General features: G+C 38.0%; 1 non-coding gene across 1 annotated transcript; it reads right to left on the reverse strand.

Annotated features, from left to right (window-relative positions):
* Nucleotides 1-21,951: 21,951 nt before the first annotated feature.
* On the reverse strand, nucleotides 21,952-22,057 carry LOC122013173. Its single transcript, XR_006120505.1, has one exon. It is a non-coding gene; the product is annotated as a small nucleolar RNA R71 (small nucleolar RNA).
* Between the last annotated feature and the right edge of the window lie 67 nt (nucleotides 22,058-22,124).

Raw genomic sequence — 22,124 nt, forward strand, 5'->3', positions numbered from 1 at the left:
TCAATGAAGGTTTTATGCCATGCTCTACTTATGTTGTGCCTCTTATGTGTTTGATAAAGTGTGAATTGTATAAGCATGTAGACATGAGGGATTTATCTCCTTGTTAAGGTTGCTACTAGACTGGATAACCGGGGGGTCCTTAGTGACAGAGGATACCCATTCAACCCGACATATTATGCCCTTAGTGACAGAGGACATCGATACTTACTCAATTTCTAGAGTCAAAAGGTCTTAACATAGGAATTAATCCTTAAACATGGAGGGTAAGGAAGTGACTATACATTAGGGATATAATTCTACATCATAATGAAACCGAAATCCTAGAATCCATCTCCCAAAGCTCAATTCCCTCCAAGATCGATTCTCTCATCCTTCTCTTTCTCTCTTCAATCACTCTCGTTAGTTTGCAAGCGCCAAAGCCAACTTTTGTCCATCTAGATAACTTACTTTACGACATCTCTAGTGCTTAATCAACAGTCTATGTGGTTTCGACAAATCTTATATATTACTGACGATGAAACCGTATACTTATGGTTCGTAATAAGTTTTTTGCATCGTTACCGGGGACTGTTCGCATTAACATTAGCCGATTAGAAATTTAGTTAATCTAGACTTGTGAATACTTTTTGTTTTTCCATTTTCATAATTCAAAAAAAAATATTACAATTTGTTTTCCATATACATAATCTAAAAAAAAACCTACATTTTCTTTCTTGTCTTTAAATTCTGCATTTATTTTTTTTCTTGCAATTTAAATTCTGCATTTTATTTCTTTTTTTTTAGATATCTTGAGTACTAACATGTCAAGTAGGTCTTTAAGAGATTTTTTTCATACCCATGAGTGTAAGACCTAGATCTCCCATTGGTAAAGGCTATGATCCAGATGAGCAACTTGAGTTCCTTTGTGGAGTATGTGGTAGCACGTCTCATCCGTCTGCCATATGTCACCTCTTTCAAAAGGAAGATGGCCCTCCCATAGAACCAACTGATTATATCTGCATGGCTTGTGGCAGTTCATCCCATCCAGCTGTTTTATGCCACTTCTTCCAAAATGCTGCTAGCTCTTCCATGGAACTTCAGCACTTATTCGAACCTCAACATGAAGATACATATGAGCAAGTTCCTGATACTTATGACTATGACTAGGGAGATTATCAAATCCAGAACCTTCAACTCCAGCTAATTCCTGAGCAATATGAGCAGTCACTATCCCAACAGTAGAATCTTGACACGCATCAACATTACAATCAATTTTGGATGGACCATCAAAATTTGGACTACAACTGCATACAAAATGTTGAGCATATTTCCCAAGTAAATCAAAGTTCATCAGAGTTTCAGGATGATTTTTTCAATGGGCAGACCACATTTTTCACAACCAGATGAGCCGACTAACTGGGAAGACTTCCAAGACCCAAATTCTCCTGCTCCTAGTCATATGAAGACCATGACATAAGATTTTGAAGAACTAATTATGCAACGAGGGATCCTAGTTCTACGAATATTACAACAAATATCTGATAATGTTGTTGATCCCTCTATTGATGTTATTGATGTTTGTGGGCTCTTCAATACTTTTGATGGTGATGTGGTGGATAAAGTGTAGGGGTGTGCACTATGGAGGAAACGTCCCAAGAATCACCTATTTGATCACACAACCAATTGATACTATAGAAGTTGTAAGAATGGAATTGGTTGATGATAAATGTGTAGGGACTTGTACAATAGAAGCAAAGCCCCAAGAATCATCACTTTTAGAGGCACCACCACTTGAGCCAGAGCTAGAGCCAATACAAGATTCAGAAGTCACATCCACATGTTTAGAACTTTCAGGTATCTCTCAATAAAGCAAGGTTAGTATCTTTTGTGATCATTTGGAAATTTTCATAGATGTACCAACAGTAGATTTTGATGGATGTGATTCAATTTGTGATACATACTCAGTTTATCTAAATAAGGTTCTAGTTCTATCTAATATAGCATGCTTGGAGAGGTGTGTTTTTCTTTTGGGTGTGCAGATTTTCATGGGGCCTATAATTGAAAGCTCGATCTGAATCGTCTTCGACCTCCTAAAAGAATTTCCAAGAAGATGAAGATGGAGAAAGTGATTCTTCACTTTTTGATGAAAGCTCCCTCCATAATAAGAGCCCTTGGTAAGAGGGTGATGAAATATCTTACCCCTCCAAGAGCAAGATTTTGATGAATCTAATGAGGTGGTTGAGCTAATGACCTTAAACAAGCGCTTCTTGGGAGGCAACCCAAGTTCTTTCTTATTTTATTTATGTCTTTAGTTATTTCTTGTTTTCATTTCTTTCTAATAAACACGTGTCCTCTACTTAATTTTTCCTGTCTATCTTCTTATATAGGATTCAAAGATTAGGAAGATCATGACTGCCTGATGGAGAAGTTAATGACTTGGGTGTTTGCACACATCATTTGGTAATTTATTTTATTTCAAACCTCTTCCTTATTTCATTTTTGGTTTTCATTGTGACAATGAAAATTTTAAGTCTGGGGGGATGTATGGTAGTTTTGTTTCTTTTAAATATCTACTTAGTTACATCAATCCTCACATTACTGCTAACTTATTCAATAGCAAAATTATTAGCACATTTATTTCTTAATTCATGTTATTGTAGAGATAGTGCTAGTATGTTAGGTGTACCTCTTTTCTCTATCTCTAGTAGCATGAAATGAGCTAAGTATTATACGGAATTAAGTATGAGTTTTGGCCTAACCTTAAGGATCCTACTTTCACTTCGCTTAAGTTTGAATAGTAGATATATTTTGAAATAGTTATGATTCATCCAAATTGCTTAGTAGTTTTGTTCCCATGGTGATTTTTTATTTACATTTTGGTTACTGGATGACCTCGGATCATGGAAGCTCATTAAAAAAATTCTAAATTCCAACATTTGCACGTTGCATTTGTGATTAGTGCTACACTTCTATAGCACCAAAAACAAAAAAAAAAGGAAAATAAATAAATAACTAAAGTTGAATAAGAGATAAAAAACAGTTGTCGTGAGTAGAAACTAACAATTTACCCCTTTGAGACTGAGTTAGACAACTGGGGAAATAAATATTATGTTTCTCTTGATTCTGAGTAGTATCCTTTGAGACCTTGTGTAATTTAAGGAAAACAAACCAAGTGTGTGGCAGGTAAGTGCCTATCACCGGGAACATTAGGAACTCAACTGTATGATGACTTGACTAGGACAGAAAACTGAAACTTGAAGAACTTAAGTGACTTCTTACACTAAGCACAAAATAACTTATGCTTAGGCCATACTTAGGTTACTCCACAATCATGCTTATCAATGAAACTAGTTGATTGAGTTAAACAAGTGCACTAAGGACAAGCAAACGTTCAAGTCTGGAGGTGTGATGTGTGTAGATCTTATGATCATTTATACATGTTTTGATAGACATTCACTTACTTTATTCACGTATATTCTATACATGTTCACCCCTCTTAGCATATATTCAACATAAATACTCTTTTTTTCGGAGATCTGCACTTTGTGTGTTTTCTTGTTGATAGGACGCGATTTGGAGTATAAACAAAGCTTATGTGGAGTCTAGAGCTTCCAAGGTGTCGTGTCCAGGCCTTGTGAAATTTCTACACTATAGAATGAAACCAAAATGACTATAACTTTCTACTCAATTGGAGTTTTAGCCTGCTCTTTATACGGAATTGTAGATAACCTAAAGATCTACAACTTTGATGAAGACCTCAACTCAAGAATAACACGTTAAGATGTGCTAAAATAATCTACAAGTCCACACGATATTGATACACGATCGTGTCAATTCTGCATGGCCGTGCGATGTAACCAGAGCAGAAGGAAGGCACGGTCGTGTCAATTCTGCATGGTCATGCGGTGTAACCATAGCAGAAGAAAGACATGACCGTACAGATCTCGCACGGCCGTGCCACTCAACCCGAAGGGAGGAGGAAGTTGGATGTGCAGATCTCGCACGACTGTGGCACGGGCCGTACGGAGCTCGTGCCCTAACCTATAAAAGGGTCAAGAACCTATTCTTGGAGGCATCTTTGGTTTGGGGCTTCATCCCTCTCCTTGGGAGAGGGTCCGCCCCTTCGGGGGAGACCCTAGAGCTTCATCCACCGTCATCCCTTGGTGTTCTGTCCATCTCCAGGGTTAGGAGGCATTCCCAAGACATCGGAAACCTCGGCAAACATCTCTTCTTCCTCTTTTTCTCACATCAAGGGTTGTAAGTATGCTTTACTTTATGTTTTGGGGTTGTTCTTCCCTCACAATGGAGTAGATCTCCTTTTCTATGGATGTAGGGAGTAGTTTTGATGTATTGATTGATGTATGAACTAGTGTACGCTAATTTCCTTGTTCAATGAAGGTTTTATACCATGCTCTACTTATGTTGTGCCTTTTATGTGTTTGATAAAGTGTGTGAGTGGTATAAGCATGTAGACATGAGGAATTTATCTCCTTGTTAAGGTTGCTACTAGACTGGATAATCGGGGGTCCTTAGTGACAGAGGATACCCATTCAACCGGACATTTTATGCCCATAGTGACAGAGGACATCGATACTTACCCAATTTCTATAGTCAAAATGTCTTAACATATAGATTAATTCTTAAACATGGAGGGTAAGGAAGTGACTATGCATTAGGGATATAATCCTACATCATAATGAAACTGAAATCCTATAATCCATCTCCCAAAGCTCAATTCCCTCCAAGATCGATTCTCTCATCCTTCTCTTTCTCTCTTCAATCACTCTCGTTAGTTTGCATGCGCCAAAGCCAACTTATGACCGTCTAGATAACTTACTTTGCGACATCTCTAGTGCTTAATCAACAGTCCCTGTGGATTTGACAAATCTTATATATTACTGATGACGAAACTGTATACTTGCGGTTTGTAACAGTTAACATGATGATTATGCATTTAATATTAAGTTACACATGATTGGTATGAGTTGTAGGAGTCACCTGGTCGATTGTCCAATTGCATGTTGTATGTCTATACATGTTTGGTGTTTCCTATTGGTGGAACTATGTTGATTGTATTTATGTATTATGTACACGTGTCTGATATGTACTGATCCTATCTAAAAGCTTGACACGATGAAGAGCTGGGGACGGTGGGCGAAGACTCCATAGAGAAGGTAGGCGACGACTCATGGCAAGATGAATAGATATGGATCTGAGAAAACCTAAGCAGATCCCAAAGAAACCCAGTCAGAAATACCTTCCAGCGATGAGAGTAGCAAGTTGAAGCTAGATCGGAGAAGCCCAAAGTCGATCCAGAGAGGACTCCGACGAATTAGAATACTATGCCAAAGAAAATTACATCTCAACGTTCCGGTGGATGTTCTTGCCTCCTATGCACTATGAAACCAACCAACAAAACGTCAGTGACCTAAGATCAGGATGGAAATTCTTGGCTAGGCCTTCCAAAGCTCAAGTCAGTCCTCTCTGCTACAAGTGAGAAGAGGAAGAAGTACAGTAAATCGGAATTGAACTAGGGTTTCAGTAGAGTGTTGCACGTACCTGGCCAACGGAGAGGATTCTCCTTTTTATACCACTTCATATAACCTCCGTAGTCATGAAGTGGATCCCAATTTGTTAGAGTTTGTTAAGAGATGACATAAGTACCTGCAATAATAGTTTAATAAATCTTTTCTATACCCCAGATGTACCTTCTTTGTCACCTAGTGCACTTACAGAAGTTTCTAGAAGTTGTTTCCTGCCAAGTTGTCATATGATCATATATTATTTTCATACATCACATATATTCAGTTATAATGCTCCTTACAGGTTATGTTTATGAGATTTAATAAATGTGAGTGTCTTCATGCTATGTCAGATTTTTCCAAGACAATCTCATACTAATAGCTTTATAAAGGTGTGTATTGATATACCCACCTGGGATTGTATTTCTGAGCATATTATGCCTATGTCTAACCGGAAGTTTCGAAGCTGGGTCCCTTGTGACCTTCTCGGTTCGTATGTCTGCTCGATCATCCGAGATTATATTGTCGAATGAGTCATATATACGCTTTACCGGGATTATACTGCCGAGCGTGCCATATCTATGTCTGACCGGATGTCTCCTAGCCGAGTCCCTTCTGACCGTCTCAATTCGTATGTCTGCTCGATCGTCCGAGATTATATTTCCGAACGAGTCATATATACACTTGACTGGGATTATACTACTGGGTGTGTCATATCTATGTCTGATCGGATGTCTCCCAACCGAGTCCCTTCGGACCATCTTGGTTCGTATGTCTGCTCGATCGTCCGAGATTATATTACCGACCGAGTCATATATATGCTCGACCGAGATTCTACTACCGAGCGTATTATGCCTACATTGTGTTGATGCCAGCTCAGTCTTTGCCTATTGAGTCATGTTGGGCTTTATGACTTGTAATTAATCTTTGCTTGACTGATTACAGAGATTGCTTAGGGATACACACCTTTAAGCTTAGCGGGGCTTTGCTTGCTAAGCGTTCCTAGGTTAATTGACCCTCTGTTACTTTAACTCAATCGGTATTTCATGCTTGGCCGAACCTCTACTGCCAGACGTATCTGAACGCGCTAATCCTTTATCTATTTTAGTTTAGTCGGGCTTATATGCTCGGTCGAGCTTTGTCTGTCGAATATGCCTACTCAGATCGTGCGCTCCACTAGTTTTATCCCGGGTGATCTATATTCTTGATCGGGATTTGCCTACTGGGCGCATTCATCTTACCCTTGCCTCCCAACTTCATCCCTCTTCTCTTCACATCCTCTTTCACATTATTACACGGACTCCACTCCTTACAACCCATATCAGTGGTATACGGGTTCAACCCTTTAAATCCCTTGGATTTGTCACCTTTGCCTGTCGCTGAGCATGCCAGTTTAATTGGTACCAGAAAAGCTAAGTTTGTGAGGCAACTGCATGAAAAAGTTTGATTGCAAATTGAAATGAGGACTGAACAATATGCTACGCAAGCCAACAGGGGATGAAATAAAGTGATCTTTGAACTTAGAGATTGGATTTGGGCTCATATGAGGAAGGAAAGATTCCCTACTAAACATCGTACTAAGTTGCATCCACGAGGAGATGGTCTATTTCAAGTCATTGCTAGAATCAATGATAATGCATACAAACTTGACTTACCAAGTGAGTAAAATGTGAGTGCTACATTTAATATTTTTGATCTTTCTCCTTTTGATGTAGGTCATCAAGATTCGAGGATGAATCCTTTTGAGGAATGGGGGAATGATGGAGTAAAAAAAACAGAGCAACAAGCTAAAGATATGGATCATGGGCAACCCACTCTAGATGTTAATGATGATCCATTATGCATCAATGGAGGCCCAATTACAAGGGCTAAAGCTAGAAAGATGAAGGAAGCACTTAATGTACTAATTGAAGATGTGAAGGCCAAAGCTACCATTGAAGAAGGTTTGACCAAGAGCAAGTCCTTCAGCATAGTCAACCTAATTCAAGCCTTAGATCAGCATAATTAGCACCTAAGTCTCATGTCTATGTAGTAGTGATATGTAGGCTTAATTTATACTCAATTTCTACTTTTATTTAGGTAGTAATAAATCCATAAGCTTAAAATAGCTAAGTAGTCTACATAGATCTTTACTAAATGGTCTTTCTTTTGACCTTTTAGGGGTTTGTGGCCACCTTATAGCTATAAATAATGGGAGTGACGACCACACCTGTATCTTTGACATATTTTGTAATGCCCCGCCCCTCCTGCTATGGCGACGGGGGTTACTTGACGACACTTGCATACTTAACACAGCGGAAGTCTTACTTAGAGAATTTAAAAACCTTTTTCTTACTTAAAAGTCACAATAGACATAAAAGGTCCACATAGCATATTTATCCTAAATTTTTGGGTCTTAATACCATACACATACTTAAAGTCATGGAATCATAAAGTAAAACATCAACATGGCAAATTTCTTATTATATTAAAGCAGGTCATTTCTTTTAGCCAGTCCACTACCGCACACATACTTCAAGCCCTCCTGCTGCTCCCCTAGTACATCCATTCCTTGCCTTTATCTGTGGTACAAGAAAGTAAGCTATGAGCACTCATGGCTCAGTAAGTTCCTTTCCTACTCACAAAAACCGTCATGCATATTAAAATCACAAGTCATAAAGCATAAAGACAAATGTATCATGTTAAGAGCATATCATGGCATATCATAACATAACAAAAAGTATCATGGCATAATCATAAAGTGTAAGCATACATCATGGCATATCATAACATAACATAAAGTATCATGGCATAATCATAAAGTATAAGCATGGTAAACTCTTAGACACATATCATGCAACATATGCAACATGTCTTTTGAAAACTTATACAATACATAATCTCAACATGATTAGGGCCCCGGCTTGTACCAAATACATAAATGCGCGCGTCCTATGTAGGTCCAAGGTAGCAAGTCTTGAACCCTACAAGGCATACATACTAGGCCCGTTTCTTAGTCCATCGACCTAGCGGCACTTAGGAGCCCATCCCTAACGAGGCCCGTTTCTTAGTCCATCGACCCCGGGGCACTTATGGAGCCCACCCTTGGTACAAGCCATACATAAAGTAAAGTAGCATGACTTAACTTACATATCATAGTTCTTATCATTTCATGCATATCATATTTCTTAACATATCATAAAACATGCATATTTGGGCACACAGCACATGTATGAATCATAACATACATCATGAACATATCACTTATCTTAAAGCATGCATATTTGGGCACACAGCACATGCATGAATCATAGGCTTGCATAACGAACGTATCATTTTATCATGTCATAAAGTAAGCATGTTTGAGCACATAGTACATACATGGGTCATAAGCATACATGAAAGAACATAACACATATCCTAAAAAGACATAACCATTCATGGAATCATTAAATATCATCTCTTCATAGCATGTGAGGTTTATCTAGTCACTAAACCCATATGGCCGAAAGTCATGAAAGGTCCACATGATCTCTAGACAACATATAAACATAAAAATTCTCATGATATCTTCACATACTAACATAAGAAAGATCATAAGCATGTTAACCAAAATTTTAAACCCCTCCTAGGTTTCCAATTATTTCATGGCCGAAACCTTTCATGAAGAGGAATCAAGTTCTAAGCAACATGTAAACATGTAAACCCTATACTCATATCATATTATATTTCATAGGGAACTACTTAAGCACATTTAGTTTGGGTTCTAAGTTCCCTAAGCTCCTAATCATATCATGGCCGAACCCTAGCTTATCTCATCCTAGGTTACAAGTAGCATAGAGGTGTTGAACCTTAAGCCAACATGTTATACATTTTCATGAGGAACAACATAAGCATGTTTGTTTCAAATTTCAAACTTCCTAGACCCCCTTAACTCAAGGTGGCCGAACCTAACAATCATGGAATTAGGTTTTTAGTGGCATGAGAGCATGGGAACCACAACTACCTTTCATAGCATATATCTTAAGGACATCATAAGCATGTATAAGTTGGGTTCTAATTTCTCTAAGCCCTTAAACTTGTAGTGGCCGAAACATGTAAATCATGGAACTAGATTTTTTTAGTGACATGAGAGCATGGGAACCACAACTACATTTCATAGCATATATCTCAAGTACATCATAAGCATGTATAAGTTGGATTCAAATTTCCCTAGACCCTTTAAACTTGTAGTGGCCGAAACTTAACAATCATGGAATTAAGTTTTTAGTGGCATGAGAGCATGGGAACCACAACTACATTTCATAGCATATATCTTAAGGACATCATAAGCATGTATAAGTTGGGTTCTAATTTCTCTAAGCCCTTAAAATTGTAGTGGCCGAAACATGTAAATCATGGAACTAAGTTTCTAGTGGCACAAGAGCATGGAAACCCTACACAATTTTCATGGCTTCATAACAAGGAACAACATAAGTAAACTTAGTTAAAAACCTACACATACTAGCTTTCAAACCTAATGTGGCCGAATATTACATGTATTAAAAATTCTATATAACAAGCAACTATAAAACATCAACTAGTTTCATATTATATTATCAAGAAGGTCATGAGCCTCTTAGCCTTGGTTTCAACTTTCCTAGGCTTCAACTCTCATCATGACCGAACCCTCATAAGCATGAAATAAGATTCATAACTAACATACAATCATGGCATAACATTTTAGCTTCATGTCTTGTCTTAGGAAAAATCTTAGCATGCTTGGTCTTAGGTTTAAAACTCTCCTAGGCCCTTACTCCTTACTTGGCCAAATATTCATGAGCATGTAAATGGAGTTTCAAACAATATACAAGTAAGAGAAAAGTTAACAACCTCATTATCATAGGGTACATAACTAAAAGATTAAGGAAACATGCCTAGTTTGAGTCTTGAACTTATCTAGTCTTCTTGTTCATGCTTGGCCGAAACATGTAAATCATAAAACTAATTTTCCATTAATTATTCTAGCATGGAAACCATAGATTAACTTCTTACATAAAATACATGTCACAAGAAAAATAGAAAGCATATCTAATCACAACTTTCTTAAACTCTTCTTCTTGTTTTTGACCAAATTTTCTTAAACAAAATCTTAAGTTTTCTAAGCGATCTATCTCCATGGAAAACCATGAAAACCATTGTACCACAGGTGAGGGGAATCTTACCTAGTAATCACTTGTTAATCCTTAAGAACTGTACCCTTGGTGAAGAGGAAGTAGGGAGCTTCTTCTTCTAGCACTCCTTTCGATTTCTCTTGCTTGGAAAGGTACACCTTGAGGGCTCCTTCTTGTAGTTTAGTTTTCTCTTAGGGAGAAACCTAAACTTGGCTTGTGGAGATGAGGGAGGAAACTTAGAGTCTCGGCAAGGGTGAGGGAGAAGGGAAAAAAAATGAAAACCTTTAGTTCCTTCCCTTTTTATGCTAAGTAGGTGGAAGTTACCAAAATGAACTTTGCTTCCCTTCCTCCTTATCTCATGCATGTATTTTCTTAATGAGAATATGTCCTCATTCTTGCCCCTTAACTCCTCTCTTCACTATCCTCTTTAAACTCCACGAAAATAGAGAGGAAAAAAAAAAGAGAAAGACAACTTTTCTTTTGCTTCTCTTTTTCTTAACCAAGAGGTAAACAAGAGAAAGAAGCCACTTGATTTTCCCTTTGTTCCTTCACTAAATTTTAGCTTTACATTTAACTACAATTCCCATCATTTCCCATTCATATATTATTCATTATCCTAGTGGTTATCATACATAATTTTATTTCTATCCTTGGTGGGAGGTTCAAGGTTCAAACCTTCGCCTCTTCTTTTTATTTCTCTTATTTCTTTTTCTTTGATTCTTCTTCTTTTATGTTCTAATGCAAATAACACGCATATGCTTATCTTATAGTTTTGTGGGTGTTACAGTACCCATACCTCATAGAAAGTTCATCCTCGAACTTAAAATAGTTCCGGATACTTTTGTTTCATATCATCTTCTCGTTCCCACGTGGCTTCTTCGTACTATTGATTTTGCCATAGGACCTTTACTAAGGGCACTTCTTTGTTCCTTAGTCTTTTGACGTCTCGATCAAATATCTGAATTGGTCGGCTCTCGTAGGTTAGGTCCTCTTGCACTTGTACCGTCTGTGGTTCGATCACTTGGCCCGTGTTCGGAATACATTTCTTCAGCATTGAAACGTGGAACACGTTATGAATGGCTGACATCTCTTGAGGCAGCTCTATTTCATATGCTACCTTGTCGATTCTTTTCAGAACCTGGTATGGTCCCACATAGCGCGGGCTTAGTTTTCCCTTCTTACCGAACCTCATTACTCCCTTCATAGGAGCTACCTTGAGGAATACTGAGTCTCCGACACTGAATTCCAATGGCCTTCGTCGCTTATCTGCATAATTCTTCTGTCGACTCTAAGCAGTTTCTATTCTTTGGCGGATATTCTGTATAACACGGGTAGTGTTATCGATAAGCTCTGTTTGAAATCCCATCTCTTTCTTTTCCCCGCCTTCATACCAACATATGGGTGATCTACATTTTCTACCATACAAAGCCTCGTAGGGTGCCATCCCAATAGTAGTCTGGTAGCTATTGTTATAAGCAAATTCTGCTAAGCATAAATATCGGCACCAACTTCCTTTGAAGTCCAAGGCACAAGCCCGTAGCATGTCTTCCTGCACCTGGTTCACCCTCTCTGTCTGTCCATCGGTTTGAGGGTGGAAGGCAGTATTGAATAATAGCTTTGTGCCGAGAGCCCTCTGAACACATTCCCAAAAATGCGAAACAAAATGACCATCTCTGTTAGAGATGATGGTCTTAGGGATCCCATGTAGTCTAATAATTTCCTTGACATATAATTGAGCCAGTTGCTCAATTGAATGGGTCATTTTGATTGCCAGAAAGTGGGCGGATTTGGTTAGTCTATCCATGATTACCCATATAGCGTCATAGCCGTTTGTTGTCTTAGGTAATCCTGAAATAAAGTCCATCGAGATATCCTCCCATTTCCATTCCGGAATCTCGACAGGCTGCAGTAATCCTCCAGGCCTCTGGTGTTCCGATTTAACCCTCTGACAAGTCAGACAGGCACTGATGTACTGAGCCACATCTCTTTTCATACCGGACCACCAGAATTTTTTTTTCAAATCCTGGTACATTTTGGTGGATCCCGGATGCATTGCATAGGGAGTTGAATGAGCTTCTTCTAATATCTTCCTTCGCAACTCGGGGTCCTCGGGAATACATAATCGATCTCTGAGGTATAATATTCCGCTGTCCGCAGTACGAAATCCATCATTCTTCCCCTCTAAGATCTCTTGCTTAATCCTTTGGAGGCTTTGGTCACTGGCTTGCTTCTCTAATATATTGTCGAATAGGGTGGGTGCTATAGTCAGGGCGGAGAGTTGCTCGGACATGGTCTCGACCCCATGACACGAAATGTTTCTCGATTTTTCGATAGATTCGACCACTGGTTTGCCTTCAGTATCAAATAAAACTTTAGCATGTTGGCTAGAGGTAAGTGGCTGACCTGTAACGACGGTAGAGGCGTTTGTCGCATCTTCACTAGTGATCGCAAAAACCCTGGCATTTGTCATTGCTGGCGGGGCTTCCAATCTCCCCTGGCTGATTGAAGTCCCTTCTATAGCAGTTTGCATCTGGTGTAGTTGTGAAGGGGCACCCCTGTTCTGGTTGTTCTGCTGGAATGGTGCCTGCATTTGAGTAGGACAGTCTCTGGCCAAATGTCCCTCCTGTCCACAATTATAGCATTTCCCACAACTAGAACACTGGGGGTATCTCGGTTGCTTATTCACTGACCCACTTTTTGCATTGTCCCACTGCTTTCTTTTTCCGGTAGACGTTCCTTTCCAGCCTGTTTTGGTACTCTGAGGTTTCTGTCCCTCGGCTCGGGTCTGACCTTTATTCTCCTTCATCGCTTTCTGATAATGCTCTGTGATCAGTGCACTGCTGACTAATTCCTCTGTAGTCTGCGGCCTATTATCTCGGGTCGAAGCATCTTCAGCATCAGTCTGACCCTTTCTCTCTCTGTACGCACTAATTCAGGACAAAGGCGTGCTAGTCGGTTGAAGCGCTTTACTGCTTCGTTCACTGATAAGTCACCATGCCGGAACTCGGTAAACTCGTCGTAATGTCGGTTCGTCACTTGCGTATGAAAGAATTCTTCGAAGAACTCTGTCTCGAAGTCCGTCCAATTCATCTGATTAATTTGCCTCTTCGCTTTAACTCTTTCCCACCACATTCTCGCATCTCCGGAGAAGCAGAAAGATACACATTTGATCTTCTCTGATTCAGGCCAGTCCAAAAGTTCCACGGTGCTTTCTACTGTCTTGAACCAGGCCTGGGCATCCCACGGCTCGCAAGTACCCGAGAAGTTCTCCGGTTTAAGTCTCAACCACTGAATCAAATAGGTCTCCTGTCGAACCACTGGGGTAGGGGCTACCGGTGGTACTGGTGCAACTAGTGGCACAACGGGCACTGCATTCTAAACTACTGGTGGGGTGGTAGGGGTTCCTTGTTGACCCATCAAAGTCGTGATCAACTGTTGTTGTTCCGTGATCTGACGTTGAAGGTCGGTGACTACCTGAGTCAGATCTGGTGGAGTGATTGCCTCGTCTGCTCGGGTAGTACGTCTCCTAGCCATGTTTATCTTCATTACACAATAACAAATTATCGTTAACCCTATTTGCTGTCATAAGGTTATTACTATCCCTATCCTACCATCATGCATACCTATCCTAATTCAAAGTATAATTAAACATGCAGAATATTAAAGCATCAAAATTAAAATTAACTAAATCAAGAATAAGTAAACATGCAGAATATTAAAGCATCAAAGATAAATTAACTAAATCAAGAGTAAGTAAACATGCATAATATTAAAGCATCAAAAATTAAAATTAACTAAATCAAGAATAAGTAAACATTGAAAATATTAAAGGATCAAAAGTAAAATTTTACATTAAGCATATAAAATCTTACTTGGAGCGGCAGGACAGAGGCTTGACATGTGTGTAGTGGAAAGGCTAACTTGGCTCTGATACCTAACTGTAACGCCCCGCCCCTCCTGCTAAGGCGACGGGGGTTACTTGACGACACTTGCATACTTAACACAGCGGAAGTCTTACTTAGAGAATTTAAAAATCTTTTTCTTACTTAAAAGTCACAATAGACATAAAAGGTCCACATAGCATACTTATCCTAAATTTTTGGGTCTTAATACCAAACACATACTTAAAGTCATGGAATCATAAAGTAAAACATCAACATGGCAAATTTCTTATTATATGAAAGCAGGTCATTTCTTTTAGCCAGTCCACTACCGCACACATCCTTCAAGCCCTCCTGCTGCTCCCCTAGTACATCCATTCCTTGCCTTTATCTGTGGTACAAGAAAGTAAGCTATGAGCACTCATGGCTCAGTAAGTTCCTTTCCTACTCACAAAAACCGTCATGCATATTAAAATCACAAGTCATAAAGCATAAAGACAAATGTATCATGTTAAGAGCATATCATGGCATATCATAACATAACATAAAGTATCATGGCATAATCATAAAGTGTAAGCATACATCATGGCATATCATAACATAACATAAAGTATCATGGCATAATCATAAAGTATAAGCATGGTAAACTCCTAGACATATATCATGCAACATATGCAACATGTCTTTTGAAAACTTATACAATACATAATCTCAACATGATTAGGGCCCCGGCTTGTACCACATACATAAATGCGCGCGTCCTATGTAGGTCCAAGGTAGCAAGTCTTGAACCCTACAAGGCATACATACTAGGCCCGTTTCTTAGTCCATCGACCTAGGGGAACTTAGGAGCCCATCCCTAACGAGGCCCGTTTCTTAGTCCATCGACCCCGGGGCGCTTATGGAGCCCACCCTTGGTACAAGCCATACATAAAGTAAAGTAGCATGACTTAACTTACATATCATAGTTCTTATCATTTCATGCATATCATATTTCTTAACATATCATAAAACATGCATATTTGGGCACACAGCACATGCATGAATCATAACATATATCATGAACATATCACTTATCTTAAAGCATGCATATTTGGGCACACAGCACATGCATGAATCATAGGCTTGCATAACGAACGTATCATTTTATCATGTCATAAAGTAAGCATGTTTGAGCACATAGTACATACATGGGTCATAAGCATACATGAAAGAACATAACACATATCCTAAAAAGACATAACCATTCATGGAATCATTAAATATCATCTCTTCATAGCATGTGAGGTATATCTAGTCACTAAAACCATATGGCTGAAAGTCATGAAAGGTCCACATGATCTCTAGACAACATATAAACATAAAAATTCTCATGATATCTTCACATACTAACATAAGAAAGATCATAAGCATGTTAACCTAAATTTTAAACCCCTCCTAGGTTTCCAATTATTTCATGGCCGAAACCTTTCATGAAGAGGAATCAAGTTCTAAGCAACATGTAAACATGTAAACCCTATACTCATATCATATTATATTTCATAGGGAACTACTTAAGCACATTTAGTTTGGGTTCTAAGTTCCCTAAGCTCCTAATCATATCATGGCCGAACCCTAGCTTATCTCATCCTAGGTTACAAGTAGCATAGAGGTGTTGAACCTTAAGCCAACATGTTATACATTTTCATGAGGAACAACATAAGCATGTTTGTTTCAAATTTCAAACTTCCTAGCCCCCTTAACTCAAGGTGGCCGAACCTAACAATCATGGAATTAGGTTTTTAGTGGCATGAGAGCATGGGAACCACAACTACCTTTCATAGCATATATCTTAAGGACATCATAAGCATGTATAAGTTGGGTTCTAATTTCTCTAAGCCCTTAAACTTGTAGTGGCCGAAACATGTAAATCATGGAACTAGATTTTTTTAGTGACATGAGAGCATGGGAACCACAACTACATTTCATAGCATATATCTCAAGTACATCATAAGCATGTATAAGTTGGATTCAAATTTCCCTAGACCCTTTAAACTTGTAGTGGCCGAAACTTAACAATCATGGAATTAAGTTTTTAGTGGCATGAGAGCATGGGAACCACAACTACATTTCATAGCATATATCTTAAAGACATCATAAGCATGTATAAGTTGGGTTCTAATTTCTCTATGCCCTTAAACTTGTAGTGGCCGAAACATGTAAATCATGGAACTAAGTTTCTAGTGGCACAAGAGCATGGAAACCCTACACAATTTTCATGGCTTCATAACAAGGAACAACATAAGTAAACTTAGTTAAAAACCTACACATACTAGCTTTGAAACGTAATGTGGCCGAAAGTTACATGTATTAAAAATTCTATATAACAAGCAACTATAAAACATCAACTAGTTTCATATTATATTATCAAGAAGGTCATGAGCCTCTTAGCCTTGGTTTCAACTTTCCTAGGCTTCAACTCTCATCATGACCGAACCCTCATAAGCATGAAATAAGATTCATAACTAACATACAATCATGGCATAACATTTTAGCTTCATGTCTTGTCTTAGGAAAAATCTTAGCATGCTTGGTCTTAGGTTTAAAACTCTCCTAGGCCCTTACTCCTTACTTGGATGAATATTCATGAGCATGTAAATGGAGTTTCAAACAATATACAAGTAAGAGAAAAGTTAACAACCTCATTATCATAGGGTACATAAATAAAAGATTAAGGAAACATGCCTAGTTTGAGTCTTGAACTTATCTAGTCTTCTTGTTCATGCTTGGCCAAAACATGTAAATCATAAAACTAATTTTCCATTAATTATTCTAGCATGGAAACCATAGATTAACTTCTTACATAAAATACATGTCACAAGAAAAATAGAAAGCATATCTAATCACAACTTTCTTAAACTCTTCTTGTTTTTGACCAAATTTTCTTAAACAAAATCTTAAGTTTTCTAAGCGATCTATCTCCATGGAAAACCATGCAAACCATTGTACCACATGTGAGGGGAAGCTTACCTAGTAATCACTTGTTAATCCTTAAGAACTGTACCCTTGGTGAAGAGGAAGTAGGGAGCTTCTTCTTCTAGCACTCCTTTCGATTTCTCTTGCTTGGAAAGGTACACCTTGAGGGCTCCTTCTTGTAGTTTAGTTTTCTCTTAGGGAGAAACCTAAACTTGGCTTGTGGAGATGAGGGAGGAAACTTAGAGTCTCGGCAAGGGTGAGGGAGAAGGGAAAAAAAATGAAAACCTTTAGTTCCTTCCCTTTTTATGCTAAGTAGGTGGAAGTTACCAAAATGAACTTTGCTTCCCTTCCTCCTTATCTCATGCATGTATTTTCTTAATGAGAATATGTCCTCATTCTTTCCCCTTAACTCCTCTCTTCACTATCCTCTTTAAACTCCACGAAAATAGAGAGGAAAAAAAAAAAGAGAAAGACAACTTGTCTTTTGCTTCTCTTTTTCTTAACCAAGAGGTAAACAAGAGAAAGAAGCCACTTGATTTTCCCTTTGTTCCGTCACTAAATTTTAGCTTTACATTTAACTACAATTCCCATCATTTCCCATTCACATATTATTCATTATCCTAGTGGTTATCATACATAATTTTATTTCTATCCTTGGTGGGAGGTTCAAGGTTCAAACCTTCGCCTCTTCTTTTTATTTCTCTTATTTCTTTTTCTTTGATTCTTCTTCTTTTATGTTCTAAAGCAAATAACACCCATATGCTTATCTTATAGTTTTGTGGGTGTTACATATTTTTTATTCTAAAGCATGGTTAGGCTCTCACTTGTTGGATCTTCATTGAATTAGAACTTATCAAGGCATTTCCTTATGGCGTTCGAAGACTTATCAACCTCCATCCCTAGGTTGTGGTGTCTACCATCTTCTATACCAATGTTCATGCTTTCCTAAACATTGGGTCGAGGTTCTTTTCATCAATCTTATCAATTTAGTTCTTTCTTTCTTTCTTCTTCCATTTGTTGTGGGTTCTTGAGATATCTTTCTCTTTAGATTCACATCACTTAACTGCTAATTAAGCTCATCTAAGGCTTGAATTATGTTGACTATGCTAAATGACTTGCTCTTGGTCAAACCTTCTTCAATGGTAGCTTTGGCCTTCACATCTTCAATTAGTACATTAAGTGCTTCCTTTATCTTTCTAGCCTTAGCCTTTGTAATTGTGCCTCCATTGATGCATAATGGTTCATCATTAACATCTAGAGTGGGTTGACCATGATCCATATCGTTAGCTTGTTTCTCTCTTTCTTTGACTCCATCATTCCATCGATTTCATTATCCTTTTTTCCTTTGTACTTGAATCTTTGTTTATTTTGTTCAACATTATCTACTTATCATTATCATCTCAATCTTCGTGAGTTTTTAGTCATCTTGTTTCTATAAAAAAATCCTAAAAGGCCAATAGAAAGCCCATTTATTAAAGGCCTCTGCAGACTACTTAGCCATTTTAAGCTTATGACTTTATTACAACCCAAATAAAAGTAGAAATTGAGTCTAAATTAATCCTACATATCCCTAATACATATACATGAGACTTAAGTGCTAATTAAGTTCATCTAAGGATTGAAATAGGTTGACTATGCTGAATGACTTGCTCTTTGTCAAACCTTCTTCAATGATAGCTTTGACCTTCACATCTTCAATTAGTACATTATGTGCTTCCTTCATCTTTCTAGCCTTAGCCCTTGTAATTGGGCCTCCATTGATGCATAATGGATTATCATTAACATCTAGAGTGGGTTGATCATGATCCATATCGTTATCTTGTTGCTCTCTTTCTTTGACTCCATCACAAAATTTTCTCGGGTAGATAGAGAATCACTTTGAAGCATGGGACATATTCAAGAGTTTACTAAGAGAGTGTCCCCACCATTGTTTAGAAAGATGGCTGATAGTGCATATATTTTACATGAGGATTTCCTTCTCGGATATGTCACTATTGGATTCGTCTATTGGAGGTTCTTTTTAAAAATGATGTGCATAGATTACATATACTTTTATGCATGTTTAATACACATTCACTTACTTTCTTTGTGTATGTTCTATACATTTTCACCCTTCTTTATCATATTTTTAGCATAGTTATCCCCTTTATCAGAGATCTGCTCTTATTTGTTTTTTTGTTATTAGGATTCATTTTTGGAGTGAAAATGGTGTTGAAACGTATTTCAGAGGGACAAAGGAAGAAGAGCAAAGGCCCAACCATGTAGCTTCAAACGACTGTGGATCCACAACTTTGGGCAAGCAGCACATGACTGTGCCAAAGGACATGACCATGCCACTTAATCAGAGAAGAACCCAGCTAAGAATGTGCTGTTTCACATGGCCATGTCACTCCACTAGAGCACAATCAAGCTAAGGCCATCTAGTTTCACATAATCGTGGAAAATTTCTAGAGCTTATCCAAGGTATGGTTGTGCCAAATGGAACAACTATGCCATTCTAGCATAGAGGCTTCACACCCTGGCCGTGCTAATTTGTATGTCCATGCCATTTTAGCAGAGTGAATTCAAGCCTTGGCCATGCCAAAAGGCATGGTCGTGACTCGGGCCGTGTGTATGCCATGTTCTACTCTATAAATGGGGGCTTCTCACCTTTTTTTAGGGAAGAAGGTTCTCTCTCTTGGGAGATTCATCTTGGTCTAGATCTACATCCTTCTCACACTCCAATCGAAGATCGGAAGTCATATTTATCATCCACCTCAACTTCCGAAGCAAAGGATTGGATCTAAACACCATTGGACGTCCTGGATAAGCTTCTTTCGCTCTTCTCTCTAGATTTTGGTTTTTAGCTTGTAATTTCAATATCTTTGGATTCATTTCTTCTTATCATGGAGTAGATTTCATTGTTTTAGGATTAAGGGAGTAGTTTTGATGTGTGATTGATGGGTACTCATTGGATTTACCAATTTCCTTTCTATATGACATTGCTTATGCCTTGTATCCATTTGATCATATGTGTGTATGGCGTGTTTGTGTTTAATTCTCATGTATAATTGGAATGATTATATTGTTTTGTTCACCCTCTAGATGGGATGCTCTAGATCGTATGATCTGGGGCCCTAGTGAAAAGGTTAACCCTTTAACCAGACATCTAGAGTGTCTCCTTGAATAGGAGGATAATTCTCTACAAGGAAGTATTAAATTAGGCTTAATGGATTATCTCTATATCTATGTAATCACGTGTTTAGTGTTCTCTAATGAATATATGACCAGGAGGCGCTAGTGACAGGGGTAACCCTTGAACCAGATTTCCTAGGGTTTACTTTCACTTGGTAGCAATAGATATTAAAAGGGATTACACTCTGTCACAACCGTCACAAGGTAGTATCGGTATTGAATCAAGCTTCCTACATGTGTATAGGGATAGAGAAAGGGTAATAGGTAATTCTAATCACATCAGTTAGCATCACAATAAAATTGAACTCTTAGAACATTCCTCTCGACCAAGGTTCCTCAATCAACTCTCTCTACTTCCTCTCTTCTTTACTTCTCTCTACTTTAAGTGCATAGATTCCCAACTCCCAATCATTTAGCTAATTCGTCATGAGAGTCCCTAGTGCTTATATTAGTCCTTGTGGGTTCGATATCTTTTATTATTTGAGGATAACCGTAAACTTGTGGATTGTATACATTATATTTTTGACGTCGTTGCCAGGGACTGCACAAATAACATTAGTAGACAAATGCTTGAGTTAGTCTAAACTTTGTTTTCTTTTTTATTTTGTAAATAATTTTTACTTTCTCTACTTTGTATATATCTTACATTCTATATTTACTCTTCTGCATCTTTCTTTCTTGCAAATTAAATTCTACAATTTATTTCTTACATTTTAATTCTATTCTTGAAATTTTGAACCTTCATTTTTTTTATTTTCAATTTATACACTCTATTTTTCTGTAATTTAATTTCTGCACTTTAGTTCAATTTAGATTTGAATTTAGTCTTGTCCTTGCATGTAAAGATCAAATTCTATAGGGAATCTATTACCTCTTGATCCCGAGATTGACAAAACTTTCCGTAGAAGAAGAAATCTATAAAGACAACAAGAAGAACAAGTAACTTCTCAAATGACAAACAAACCACTCAAGGATTATGCAATACCTTATGCTCGTGGTCTTCGGTCTACATTGAAGCTAATAATTTTGAGATCAAGCCTACAGTGATCACAATGGTGCAACAATATCAATTTAGGGGTGGACCACACAAAGATCCAAACTTGCACCAAGAGGTTTTCTATGAGATATGCGGGACAATGAAGATGAATAGAGTCCTAGCAAAGGTAGTGAGATTAATGCTATTTGGTTTTTCTTTGAGAGATAGAGACAAGTTGTGCTTTACTTCTTTGCCGGCCAACAGTATTACATCATAGGAACAATGTGAGAAGTTATTCCTTGACAAGTTTTATCCACCAAGCAAAACAACGTATATGCATAATTTAATTGCTAGCTTCTGGTAGGACGACACAGAATCTTTATATGAAGCTTGGGATAGATTTAAAAACATGCTCAAACTGTGCCCACACTATGATTTGGAAAAATGGTCATTGCATCATACATTTTATAATGACATCAACTATCACACTAAAGTATCTTTAGAC

This window comes from Zingiber officinale, chromosome 8A, assembly GCF_018446385.1.
Source record: "Zingiber officinale cultivar Zhangliang chromosome 8A, Zo_v1.1, whole genome shotgun sequence".
Classification (NCBI taxonomy): Eukaryota; Viridiplantae; Streptophyta; class Magnoliopsida; order Zingiberales; family Zingiberaceae; genus Zingiber; species Zingiber officinale.